Raw genomic sequence first — 14,373 nt, forward strand, 5'->3', positions numbered from 1 at the left:
TTGGAGAAAGTCTTTTCCTTGAAGTGGGGATGTCCACCACGGGAAGCCTTCCACTGACGAAGAGGGGAGCGCTCCGCAGACCCAGCAGTTAGACCGATTGTGGAATGCAGCATAGGAGTGAAGCCCAGAACAGGAAGACATTGTCTTGAGGATCCAACGGCAGACTCAGGATTTTTGGAGTCAGCAGTAGACTCACATAGATTATCAGGCCCATCCGCTGCCCTTTGCTTAACTCTAGAGCTCGGGTCAGAGCCACAAGCTCCGCTAACTGAGCACTGGTTCCCTGGGGGAGAGATTTTGCTTCCAAAACCTGTTCAGCAGTCACCACTGCATAACCTGCTTTACGCTTTCCATCCCGAACAAAAGAACTGCCATTTGTAAATATTTCCATGTCAGGATTGTCTAATGGGGTATCCTTTAGATCCTCCCGAGCTGCATAGTTCAAAGTCAGGAATTGAGAACAATCGTGATCAGGTGTTTCATTTTCCTTCTCAGGAAGGAAAGTGGCAGGATTTAAATTTCCACAAACTTTAAGCTTAGTTACTGGTCCTTCTAACAACAATGACTGATACTTAAGAAGCCTACTGTCTGTCATCCAAATATTAACCTTAGAATTTAAGATTCCACTCACATCATGAGAAGTCAGTACAGTAAGTTTTCATCCATTAATTATTTTTAAAGCTTCAGGTGCTAATAAAGCTGCTGCCCCAATTACTCTTAGGCAGTGGGACCACCCACGTGAAACTACATCTAATTCTCTGCTTAGATAAGCAATAGGTTGCTGGTGAGGCCCTCGGGGTTGTGTCAAAACTCCCAATGCCACACCTTTTCTTTCAGTGACAAACAAATTAAATTCTGACCCTGTGGGCAAGCTCAGAGCTGGAGCTTGCAGGAGAGCAGTCTGAAGAACCTTAAAAGCCTTTTGAGTTTCTGGAGACCAAACCAGTTTGTCGGTTTGGGCCTGCTGAGTTTCAGCTATAAGTTTATATAAAGGCCGGGCAAGTTCCCCTTAACCCGGAATCCAAATGCGACAGTAACCTGTGATTCCCAAAAATCCTCTCAATTGTCTTAAAGTCATAGGCAGGGGGTGATTTAGTATAGGTTTAATTCTCTCAGGGCCTATGTATGGCCCTAGTCCCTTCTGATATGATTAGGCCCAGATATCTAACCGATTGTTGACAAAGCTGAGCCTTTTCTCTTGATGCCTTGTAACCACAGTCTGCCAGGAAGTTTAAGAAATCTTCTGAGGCTCTCGAACAAGCTTCCTCTGTCTCAGCACAGAGCAAAATATCATCTACATATTGTAACACCACTGCTTCAGAGCTATTAAAGTTTTGTAGATCCCGTGACAAACTTTGTCCGAATAAATCACAAAATCCCTGGGGCAAAACTGTCCAGGTTAACTGAGAAGCTGGCTGCATAGGGTCTTCAAAGGCAAATAGAAATTGACTTTCTTCCGCCAAAGGCAATGAATAGAAGGCATCCTTTAAATCAATTACTGGGAAATATTTGGCCCGTTCAGGAATTTCAGACAATAGAGTATAAGGATTAGGCACCACAGGGTGTAAAGGAACTACACCCTCATTTATTATTCGTAAATCTTGAACTAGTCTCCATTTACCATTCGATTTCTTTATACCCAAAATAGGAGTGTTGTAAGGACTGTTACAGGGAATTAATAGTCCCTGCTCCTTTAAATTTTCGATGATGGATTTTAACCCTTCCTTAACTTCAGGTTTCAGTGGATACTGCTTCTTATGTGGAAATACATGTGGGTCTTTGAGCTTAACAACTACAGGAATAGCATTTTGTGCTCGACCCACAGATTTTCCATCAGCCCATACTCTAGGATTTACATTTTGTTCAACTAAAGGGAGAGAAAGGAAGGGCTCCATATTCATGAAAACAGAGGCATGGACTTTGATCAGTATATCCCTTTCCAAAAGGGGTGAGGGAGATTCTGGCACGATCAGAAACTCGTGTGAAAACAGCACAGAATCCCAGTTGCAAGATAAAGAATAACTGAAATAATACCTTTTGGCTCATCCAGACAGTCCCATTGTGGAAGCAGATCGGGAAGAAAGTGGGCCAGGGGCTTCAGTAAGCACAGAATAAGTTGCCCCAGTATCTAAAAGGAAATCAACGGATTGGCCCCCCACAATTATTAATACCCGGGGTTCCTCAGGTGTAATTAGGACGGGAGCTTGTGTGGGGACCCCCTGGGCACCTTCAGTCCTGATTGTCTTGAGAGTCCGACCCCGGAGACCTACGCCTCTGGGGGCAGTCTCTTTTCCAGTGTGGTCCTTTGCAGACTGGACATGGAGCCGGGGTGGGGGTGGGGGGGGGGGGCGGCTTAGATGCCTGAGGGCAATCCCGCTTGAGGTGCCCCTCCTTTCCACAGAAATAGCAAGCCCATCCCTTTTCACCTAGGCCCCTCTGGGCATTTTTCTCAGGCTGTTTAAGGACGTTTTTCATAGCCATGGTGAAGGCTTCTGCCTTTTCCTTTGTCTTTTTTTGCCTTTCTTTCTTTTCCTCATATTCCCTACCATAATAGACTGTCTGAGCCAGTTGTAACAGAGTATCTAAAGACTGATTTGGTCCATACGCCTGTTTTAATAGCTTACGGAGGATATCTGGAGCCAACTGAGTGAGAAATCTATCCTTTAAGATCACTTTTCCCTCTTCACTTTCGGGATCAATCTCAGTGAATCTGTGAAGGCCTTCTCTCAGTCTATCTAGGAATTTACCAGGAGCTTCCTTCTCCTGTTCTATGTCTGCCAATTTGCCATAGTTTAAAGGCTTAGAACATGCCTGCCTAAGTCCTTCAAGAATACATCTAATAAAATGACTCTGATCCCATCTTCCTTTAGCTGTGTTGTAGTCCCAGTCTGGTTCTATAGTTGGGACCGCCTGATTCCCAGTGGGGAGGGCCGCTATCTCGTTCTCCCTCTTCCCTACTGATTCATTACCAAGCCATTCATCTCCATAAGCAACCGCTTTTCCCAAAACTCGAGTCTTTGACTTGGGAGTCAGCGTTTGTCCCAAGATATACATCATATCCTTCCAAGTGAGGTCATAAAGCAGAGTAACACCTTTAAAAGCTCTAATATATTTTTCTGGGTCCTCTAAATAGTCTCCCAGATCCTCCTTGATTCTATGTATTTCTTGATAAGAGAAAGGCTTATTAACTCTCACAGACTGATTATTTCTCCCGGTCGGTGTTTCATAAAGAGGCAACAGCTTGTGTGGCTGTTCCTCAGTCTCTCCGGCTGCTCTGCGCATATGATCCCAGGGATAGATTGGAGAAACCTGTTTTTCCTCTTCTCTTTGTCTCCTGTCCTCCATCTCATCTTTTACTTGGATGGTCTGAGTTTCTACTGAAACCAGAGTAGTCTGAGGTCGTACTGAGACAGGAGATGTAAAGGAGGGAGCTGAAGGTTTCACGCCCAAATCTATACCCTTAGGACAGAAGTCTGGCATATTTCGCTGAGAGAAAAAGGGCAACACATATGCTACTTCTACCCATTTCCCTTGTTCCTTACAGAACCGGTCTAATTGTAGAACAGTATTATACTTAAGAGACCCTCCAATTGGCCACCATTCGCCATCCTCCAATGGATACCGTGGCCATGCAGTATCACATAGGAAGACCAGGTGTGTCTTCTTTAAGCCCTGGGGATCAAATCTATCCCAGTTTTTCAGGATACAGTTCAAAGGAGTGAGGCTGGAATTGTTAGCTCCCATCTGTAAGAGAGAAAAAAAGCGACCAGCGCCATTTTTCTACCAGAGGCGTCCCTCCCTGCTCTAGATGGGGGTGTAGACAGACGTTACACCAAAAGCTTTTCCTTCCTGGTCGGACTTAGTCTGTCCCTTACTGATGCAGGCGCCATACTCGTCCCTTCCGGTTCTACCACCGAGATGGGGTGGGGATGTACCAGGGGTAGACTTGATAGCATCCCTACTTGACGTCCAGCTCTTCACTTTTAACCTTGCTTGCCTCTGATGTCACCCAGGGTGAGTCAGAGTAACCTTCTGGAATGCCTCCCAAGCTAAGACTACTAGGGGAAACATTCATCACCTGAGTGCCTGTGCAGAACCCTGAGTTTTCCTGACTACAATAAGACCGACACGAACATAAAACTGAGGTGTTCTTTCCAAGCATCACCACACCAGTATAACAGCCTCCTCTGATCCACTAAGAGCCCGCATTACCAAAGGAAAAAAAACCCATCGCAGTCCAATCTGAGTAACCTTTAACCTCAGAGATGTTCTGGGACCTAGAGCTCCATCTAGCTTCTGAACTTTCGATTCCCAGAGAGGCTAGGCGCTTTATTGGCTACCAATCCAAGTTTGGGACCTAAGCCACAGTACACAATAACAGTATAGATCACAAGTCCCTTGAAAGTCAATGATCCAATAGATTAGGTTAGTACTTCTAATTCCCAAGGAGTTATGAAATGGTCAAAGAGACTGAAAAGTTTGACGGAGAAAGGAGAGTTCGGTCCACACGCTTTGCCCATTTCTGTTCCCGAAGGAGACATTGGGTGCCTCTTGGCATTGGCAGGTCGGTATAACGCCCCAACAGGTTTCTGCCATAAGCCGTATGAGATCACCATGGAACCACAGAGCAGGGCTCCTTACTTGCTTCACACAGGGCATGCCATTCATTCACACAAGCACACCGTAGAGTTAGTAAAGCACAGCAGAAAACGTGTTTGCTAAGAGAACAAAGAACTAAAGCTCCAAGCATCCTTACCTTGTCCTGAAGCATCCTGGACAAGCCCCCAAGATGAAAGGTTGTTGCTGAATCACACGAAGACACCGGGATTCTTGGCCCCCGGAGGAGAAGAATTCAATCCGGAGCCAGAGACGAGGCTTGATCGCTCAGAGCTTTTGTGTAATACAGTTTTATTAAAGTATAAAGGAGATAGAGAAAGCTTCTGACATAGGCATCAGAAGGGGGCAGAAAGAATACCTGCTTGCTAGTGTTAACAATGAGGTTATATAATCCAAAGAATGTCTGGAGGTTGTAAAGACCTCATCAGACCTACTCCCATAATTTACATTTTAAGATAACAGAAGGTTGAATCCAAAGACTGTCCTTAGGCAGGATACATTATTGTTATATAATCCTAAGGAATGTGGAGAAAGAAAAAAAGTTTGTCCTTTCTTCCTCCTTGAGAATTCCAGACCCCTCTCTCCTTGGGGACCCCTAGACTCCCTATCAACCTGCCTAGGAACTGACTCTCTCATGTGGATGGGTTGGGTCCTCAGGGGATGCTGAGATTGTAGTCAAGCTCTGGAATCTAGCCTCCCATCCTGTGTGGCTGCTTCCTGGTACATTCTGGAAGGACTGTGGCTTGAGAGCTGGCTTGGTTTTCAACTTTTGTTAATCATTAGGGAGATCTTCTGAGCCAACATCAGCCAAAAACAAGGCAGGCTTGACCCAGAGCACAGCACAGGTTGTTATTATTGTTCAGTTGCTCAGTCGTGTCCGACTCTTTGTGACCCCATGGACCGCAGTACACCAGGCTTCCCTGTCCTTCACTGTCTCCCAGAGTTCTCTAAAACTCATGTCCATTGAGTCAGTGAAGCCATCCAACCGTCTCACCCTCTGTTGCCTGCTTCTCCTCCTGCCTTCAGTCTTGCCCAGCATCAGCGTCTTTTCCAATGAGTTGGTTCTTCTCATCATGTGGCAAAGTATTAGAGCTTCAGCTTTAGCATCAGTCCTTCCAATGAATATTCAGGATTGATTTCCTTTAGGATGGACTGGTTGGATCTCCTGGCAGTCCAAGGGACTCTCAAGAGTCTTCTCCAGTGTCACAGTTCGAAACATCAATTCTTTGGCAGTCAGCCATCTTTATGAGCTTTCTTCTTTCCTTATCAATACTCAAACACAACTCTGGAGTTCTTTACTACACCTGCTGGAGTCTGTGCCACTTACTGTTTCTCCCTACAGATATCCACATGTTCCCATTCTTCTAGCTGGGCTTTGCTCAAATTCTCTCAAGAAGATCCTTCAGGATTACCTATTAAAAATTATGTCATCTCCATCCCTCCACCCACATGCCCTCTTATCTGCTTTTCCAACTAATCTTTTTTGACTTAAAAAATTACTTATTTTTAATTGATTGATGATTGGTTTATAATATTGGTTTGATGTCTGTTATACATCAACATGAATTAACCATAAGTGTACATTTGTCCCCTCCCTCTTGAATCTCCCTCCCACCTCCCGCCCATTCCCACCTCCCTAGGTTATTACAGAGCCCCCGTCTGAGTTCCCTGAGTCATACAGCAAATTCCCATTGGTATCAACTTACATGTGTTAGTGTATATGCATTCATGCTATTCTCTCCATTTATCTCACCGTGTCCCTCTTCTCCCCCAGCCTTGCCTATAAATCTGTTCTCTATGTCTCTGCCTCCACTGTTGCTCTGCACACAGATTTGTCATTACCATCCTTCTAGATTCCATATATGTGTTAATATATGACATTTGCTTTTCTCTTTCTGACTTACTTCACTCTGTATAATAGGCTCTAGGTTCATCCACCTCATTAAAACTGACTCAGATGGGCTCCTTTTTATGGCTTAGTAGTGTTCCATTGTATATATGTACCACAGCTTCTTTATCCATTCATCTATTGATGGACATCTAGGTTGCTTCCATGTCTTGGCTATTGTGAATAGTGCTGCAATGAACATTGGGGTACATGTGTCTTTTTCAGTTTTGGTTTCTTCAGGGTGTATGCCTGGAAGTGATATTGCTGGGTCATACGGTGGTTTTATTTCTAGTTTAAAGGAATCTCCTTACTGTCCTCCATAGTGGCTGTATCAATTTACATTCCCACCAGCAGTGTAGGAGGGTTCCCTTTTCTCCACACCCTCTTCAGCACTTGTTTTTGGATTTTTTTGATTATGGCCATTCTTAGGCTCCAGAATCACTGCAGATGGTGATTACAGCTATCAAATTGAAAGATGCTTGCTTCTTGGAAGAAAAGCGATGACAAACCAACACAGCATATTAAAAAACAGAGACATTACTTTGCCGACAAATGTCTGCATAGTCAAAGCTATGGTTTTCCAGTAGTCTTGTATGGATGTGAGAATTGGACCAGGCCAAAGAACTGATGCTTTTGAACTGTGGTGTTAGGGAAGATTCTTGAGACTTCCTTGGACTGGAAGGAGACCCAACCAGTCAATTGTAAAGGAAATCAGTCTTGAACGTTCATTGGAAGGACTGATGCTGAAGCTGAAGCTCCAATACTTTGGCCATCTAATGGGAAGAACTGACTCATTGGAAAAGACCAATTTTCCAAATGGTCTTGGGATGTTGGGAAATACTGAAGGCAAGAGGAGAAAGGAACAACAGAGGATGAGATGGTTGGATGTCATCACTGACTCTATGGACATGAGTTTGAGCAAGCTCTGGGAGTTGGTGAAGCCTGGCATGCTGCAGTCCATGGGGTCTCAAAGAGTTGGACATGACTGCGCAACTGAACTGAACTGAACTGATTCTATCTGAGGTGAAGTGATATTTCATTGTAGTTTTGATTTGCATTTCTTTAATAATGAGTGATGTTGAGCATCTCTTCGTATGATTGTTAGCCATCTGTATGTCTTCTTTGGAGAAATATCTGTTTAGGTTTTTTGCCCACATTTTGACTGGATTGTTTGTTTTCCTGATATTGAGTTGTATGAGCTGCTTGTATATTTTGGTTGTTAATTGTCAGTTGTTTCATTTGCTATTATTTTCTCCCATTCTGAGGGTTGTCTTTTCACCTTGTTTATAGTTTCCTGCTGTGCAGAAGCTTTTAAATTTAATTAGGTCCTATTTATTTGTCTTTGTTTTTATTTCCATTGTTCTAGGAGGTGGGTCATAAAAGATCTGGCTATGATTTATGTCATATAGTGCTTTGCCTATGTTTTCATCTAAGAGTTTTATAGTTTCTGGTCTTATATTTAGGTCTTTAATCCTTTTCGAGTTTATATTTGTGTATGGTGTTAGGAAGTGTTCTAATTTCATTCTTTTGCGTGCAGTTGTCCAGTTCTTCTAGCACCACTTATTGAAGAGACTGTCTTTTTCCCATTGTATATTCTTGTCTCCTTTGTCAAAGATAAGGTGACCTTATGTGCGTGGGTTTATCTCTGGGCTTTCTATTCTGTTCCATTGGTCTATATTTCTGTTTTTTGCCAGTTCCATACTGTCTTGATGACTGTAACTTTGTAGTATAGTCTGAAACCAGGTAAGTTGATTCCTCTAGCTCCATTCTTCTTTCTCAAGGTTGCTTTGGCTATTCGAGGCCTTTTGTATTTCCAATGAATTGTGAAATTTTTTGTTCTAGTTCTGTGAAAAATGCCATTGGTAATTGGATAGGGATTGCATTGAATCTGTACATTGCGTTTGGTAGTATAGTCATTTTCACAGTATTGATTCTTCCAACCCAGGAGCATTGAATATCCCTCCATCTGTTTATGTTATCTTTCCAATTTAATTTTTCTCTGTAACCACCATCTGATGAAAACTTTTGCTTCTTGTACCCACCCTGCCACCCCCAATCTTCACCAGGGTAAGAATTTTTGTCCGTTGTTTTGCTATTGCATCCCCAGTGCATACAAGAGTACTTGGCCATGTGGATGCATGCTCAATAAATATTTGTTGAGTGAAAAGGGCAAACTAAAGCCAACTTATTTTTTAAATTTAATTTTTAAATTAATTAATTAATTTGTGTTCCTCTGGTCATAGTTGTGTCATGAGGGATCTTTGCATATCATCTGCATATCAACCTCAGATATGCAGATGATACCACTCTAATGGCAGAAAGTGAAGAGGAACTAAACAGCCTCTTGAGGGTGAAAGAAGAGAGTGAAAAACATGGCTTGTACTGCAACATTAAAAAAACTAAGATTATGGCATCCGATCCCAATACTTTATGGTAAATAGAATGGGAAAATGTGGAAGCAGTGTCAGATTTTCCTTTCTTGGGCTCCAAAATCACTTTGGATGGTGATTGCAGCCATGAAATTAAAAGACGCTTGCTCCTTGGAAGGAAAGCTATGACAAGCCCAGACAGCATATTAAAAAGAAGAGACATCACTTTGCAGACAAAGGTCTGTATAGTCAGAGCCATGGTTTTTTCAGTAGTCATGTAAGGATGTGAGAGTTGGACCATAAAGAAGGCTGAGCACCAAAGAATTGATTCTTTTGAATTCTGGTGCTGGAGAAGACCCTTGGGAATCCCTTGGACAGCAAGGAGATCAAACCAGTCAATCCTAAAGGAAAACAGCCCTGAATATTCATTGCAGAGACTGATGCTGAAACTCAAGCTCTAATACTTTGGTCTCCTGGTGCCAACAGCCAACTCATTAGAAAAGACCCTGATGCTGGGAAAGAATGAAGGCAGGAGGAGAAGGGGATGACAGAGGATGAGATGGAAGATAACATCACTGACTCAATGGACATGAATTTGAGCAAACTCTGGAAGACAGTGAAGGACAGGGAAGCCTGGTGTGCTGCAGCCCATGGGGTCACAAAGAATCAGACACAACTTAGTGACTAAACGACAACACAAAGCTGATTTACTTCAATATAATTGCAACTGGTCTCCTGAAGGGTCCTCTTGGAAAAGAGGAGATATCTCAGGTACAGGAGCTGGGATGGGAGGAGCTGAGTCGGGCTGTGGCTTAGGGTCTTAGCTCATAATATACAAGCTGTCATGGTGTGCCTTTGTTTCAGTGCATGGATTACACATGTGTGTGTTTAAGATCTTTGGTGAGTCAGTCAACAGAACTTCTTGTGTCTCTATCATCCATGGATATGTCTTTTTCTTTTAAAAGAAACCTGTTCATGGTATATGTTTTGTTTTTTCTTTGAAATCATCAAAACCTTAAGATATATGGCTCTGTCTAGTAGTATCTTGGAGAAGGCGATGGCACCCCACTCCAGTACTCTTGCCTGGAGAATCCCATGGATGGAGGAGCCTGGTGGGCTGTAGTCCATGGGGTCACTAAGAGTCGGACATGACTGAGCAACTTCACTTTCACTTTTCACTTCCATGCACTGGAGAAGGAAATGGCAACCCACTCCAATGTTCTTGCCTGGAGAATCTCAGGGACAGGGAGCCTGGTGGGCTTCCGTCTATGGGGTTGCACAGAGTCGGACACGACTGAAGCGATTTAGCAGCAGCAGCAGCAGTAGTAATCTGGGGGCCACAATTACATTGCAAGTAGGGTGGAAGAGCCATTTTGGTTTTTAGCTTTTTTGGAGACAAATAGCCCTTCCCCTGAGGGTGTCCCTGTGAGGGAGGCAGGGACAGCTGCAGCTGTAAGGTTACTGCAGCAGCTTAGGGGATCACCTGTTTGCAAAGGTGAGGTAAGGACTTTTCGATCAGATGCCCTGACTACTTGTCTCTAGATGGGCTAGTAGGGAGCTGTCTGTGGCCAGTAGGAGAGACATGGTGCCCTTCTGGGTCAGAACAGAACAAGATAAGGGTTATTTCTTTAAAAACACTTAAAAATCTTGGCTTTAAAAAAAAAGTGAATTCTCCCCAAGTTGTGTTACCCTGAAAAGAGAGATAGGAAGACTTGACCCACTGAGGATTTAAAGATGTTAATGTGGATTCATTCATGCCATATGGCACAGCCAAAGATGCAGAGTCAGGTGGTCCTCCCGAGTGATGGCAGAGCACTAATTGAAAAAGATATAAGTCTGATTGTCAAGGCATGTCTGTTGCATGTTAAGGCAGAATAATGTGGTGTTTAATACCTGGGGCTCAGGAACAAGCCTGCCTGGCTTCAAATCCTGGACCCATTACTCAGCAGAGATAAGACCTGGGGTAACATAATAAACCTCCTAAAGCCTCAATTTCTCCATCTGAAAATGGCCAGTGTCTTACTTAGGTGTGTATCCTCCTTCCTCCTCTTTCCCCATCTCTCCTGCATGGACACCAGGCAGGTGTTCACCCCCATCATGCCCCCAAAACCATTCTTGTCTGGGCCCCCACTGACCTCAGTGTTGCTGCAGCTAGAGGTCAGTTGTCAAAATCCTCAACTTGCTTGGTTCACCAGCTACACCCAACCCACTGGCATACTTTCTCCTCTCCCAAACTTTCTTCTGTGGGCTTCCTGTTCTGATTTCCCTGCCAATCACCTGGCAGGCTGCTTCTCTTTTTCTGGCTGTTCTTCTTTCCCTGGACTTCACAAGGTTGAACCATTTCTAGACCCAACGAGTCCCTTGGAGATCTCCTCCCAACCTGTGCTTTGCTGCTGCTGCTGCTAAGTCGCTTCAGTTGTGTCTGATTCTGTGTGACCCCATAGACTGCAGCCCACCAGGCTCCCCCGTCCCTGGGATTCTCCAGGCAAGAACACTGGAGTGGGTTGCCATTTCCTTCTCCAATGCATGAAAGTGAAAAGTGAAAGTGAAGTCGCTCAGTTGTGTCTGACTCTTAGCGACCCCATGGACTGCAGTCCACCAGGCTCCTGCATCCATGGGATTTTCCAGGCAAGAGTACTGGAGTGGGGTGCCATTGCCTTCTCCAACCCTTGCTTTAAATAACATCAAAGTGAAAATGAAAGTCACTGAGTCGTGTCCGACTCTTTGCGACCCCATGAACTAGTTCATGGAATTCTCTAGGCCAGAATACTGGCGTGGGTAGCCTTTCCCTCCTCCAGGGGATCTTCCCATCCCAGGGATCAAACTGGGGTCTCCAGCATTGCAGACAGATTCTTTACCAGCTGAGCTTTTGGGAAAGCCATTTAAATAACATCAAGATGGTGACAAAATCCTCTTTCTTATCTGTAGCCCAGGCCTCTCCTGGGCTCCAGACACTTGCTTCTGATTACCTGCTCGGCTTCCCCACTCGAATGGATGGTCTGCTTGACACTTCCTCTCACAGGGCCAAAACCAAACTTTTAACCTTCCCTCTGAGTCTTGTTTTACCCCATATTCTCCATCTGGATTGATGATAACTTCATCCTTTTAACACATTATTGACCGGGGGATTTATGCAAAAACTAATGCCTGTGGCCAGAGATTTGTTATGTAAGTGAATATTGAAAGATTCCGGTCAATAATGTTTGGGTAACAATAGATGTATTAATACGTCTCTGATCAGTAAGTTGTTAATTAACTGATTCATCATCAAATCCTATTGGCTCTCGCTTCCAGAGTACAGCTAGCATCTCACTCTGATCACTTCCCATCAATTCTGTCACTCCCACTCTGTCCTCTCTCTTGGATCATTTTGGTAACTTCCTAACTACCTTCTTTTGTCTGCCTTTTGTAATCTGTTCATCACAGCCACCAGCATGGTCCTATCAAGACATTAGTTCATTTCACTTTTCTCATAAAAACCTGCACGAACTTCCATGTTGTTAGCATAAAAGCCCCCACTGTTCCAGGAGTTCAGGGGCCCTGTGCGGTCAGGCCTTGTTGACCTCTCTGACCTTTGCCTCCTGCCTGCCTCTTGAAATGCACAGCTGCAGTCATACTGGTCTCTTTGCTCCTGCAGAAAATTGAGGGTCTTTCTGCCCCAGGGTCTTTGCACTGCTGTTGCCTCCTCCTGGAGGGAACACTCTTCTCTGAGATAGCCCTGTGCTTTGACCTCTTATCTCCTTGTTGGCAAGGCTTAAGCATTCTACTGGACATTTAAGGACTTTGCTGCTCACCTTATTTAAGACAACATCCCCTCCCGCCTCCACCAATACTTTCTGCTCTTTCTGCTTCTGTGTTCTCCTCAGCAGTTATCGCTAAAATACCTGAGGCAGGGACCTGTGCTCCATTTACTGCTGTATTCCTGGTGCCACATGCCTAGAGCTGTGCCTAGTGCTTGGTGCGCACAGCGTCAGTAGTTGGGAAGCAAAGGAGCGTTGAACAAATGCAGGGAACCATCCATGTGCCATGCCTGGATGTTGTCTGGCACACAGTCAATATCAGCCAGCTGCTTTCAGTATCATTACTGTCAGCGCGTGGCTAGATGCCAGAATATGAGTATCTTCTTTAGAAACATCTGAGCAGTTTTGGGACCTTCCTGACAGTCCAGTGGTTAGGACTCTGCACTTCCAGTACAGGGGATGTGGTTCAATCTCTGGTTGGTGAACTGGGATCCTACCTGCTAAGGGGTGCCCCCCCCTCCCAAAAAAAATAACCCTAAAAAAATTCTGAGCAGTATTCAGTGAAAATATCATGCAGGGGCCCTATTTCTAGAGTAATATTAGTTGAAAAGGCAACAATTAAATAAGGAATAAACTAAAAATGGACACATATAATTGAACAGAATTTGTTTCTGAAGAGAAGTGCAGGTGTTATGAGTAGGATGGGATGTTAGGAAGCTTAAGTGTGTTGGGTGAAAACAGACCAAAACCAAATCAAAATGAAACACCCCCTCACTCCCCCACCCCACTCCCACACTATGATCCTGTAGTAGAGGTTTGTTTCTTCTGGAAATATATTGGTTTATTATCATGATACCTGGATGGAGGACAATGAATCAGGTGGGCATGGATTTAGTATTTCAGCTTTTTACCACGTCTTCCTGTGTAGAAGTCCTTTGGTAGATCATGTGGAACTATGTGATCAGATGCAGAGGTCAGTGGTCTCGAATCATATCCTTATCCAAGACTCCTCTGATCACCTACAGATGATCAGATAAACCAAAATGAACAGATAAACCAAACTAAATCTATGCTTGGAAGGCCATGTCTAGCAAATCAGTTGCAGTTTTTGGATCTTTGCTGCCTCATGCAGGATCTTCCATTGTGGCCCACGGATTCTCTCATTGTGCACAGGGGCTTAGTTGCCCTGAGGCATGTGGGATCTTAGTTCCCTGACCAGGGATCGAATTCTCATCCCCTGCATTTGAGGGCAGATTCTTAACCACTGGACTGCAAGGGAAGTCCCTTTGTTACCCATTTAAGATTAACCAGAGCCATAACTGTCAATCTCAGCTTTTGATTACCATCTAAGCAGTGTTTTTCTACCAGCTTGATCTAATTCTAAGCAACAGTGAGATATTTCACTGCTTAATTAGCCTTGGCAACCATTTTCCGGTAGACTTAGAGTTTCCATTTGGCTTTTTGAAGTAGTATTTAATCCCTGGGGGCTCTCATTACTCCCTAAGAGGATTCTTGAGTACTGACTGGAGACCCTGTACATGACCATTAACAGGTTTTAAAAATTATTTGAAAAATGTAGTCTGTCTCTCATTTGTTCAATCATTTAACTGTTAATTGTTTAACTTGTTTATTACTATTACCTATAAAGGTCAGGAAGCAACAGTTAGAACTGGACATGGAACAACAGACTGGTTCCAAATAGGAAAAGGAGTACGTCAAGGCTGTATATTGTCACCTTGTTTATTTAACTTCTATGCAG

At 44.0% G+C, this 14,373-nt stretch overlaps 1 long non-coding RNA gene across 1 annotated transcript in view; it reads left to right on the forward strand.

The window, feature by feature from the left end:
• Nucleotides 1-14,373, forward strand: part of LOC139185786 (uncharacterized) — a 58,973-nt gene that overhangs the window by 3,023 nt on the left and 41,577 nt on the right. The gene's annotated exons all lie outside the window — the stretch shown is intronic.

This window comes from Bos indicus, chromosome 11 (assembly GCF_029378745.1).
Source record: "Bos indicus isolate NIAB-ARS_2022 breed Sahiwal x Tharparkar chromosome 11, NIAB-ARS_B.indTharparkar_mat_pri_1.0, whole genome shotgun sequence".
Classification (NCBI taxonomy): Eukaryota; Metazoa; Chordata; class Mammalia; order Artiodactyla; family Bovidae; genus Bos; species Bos indicus.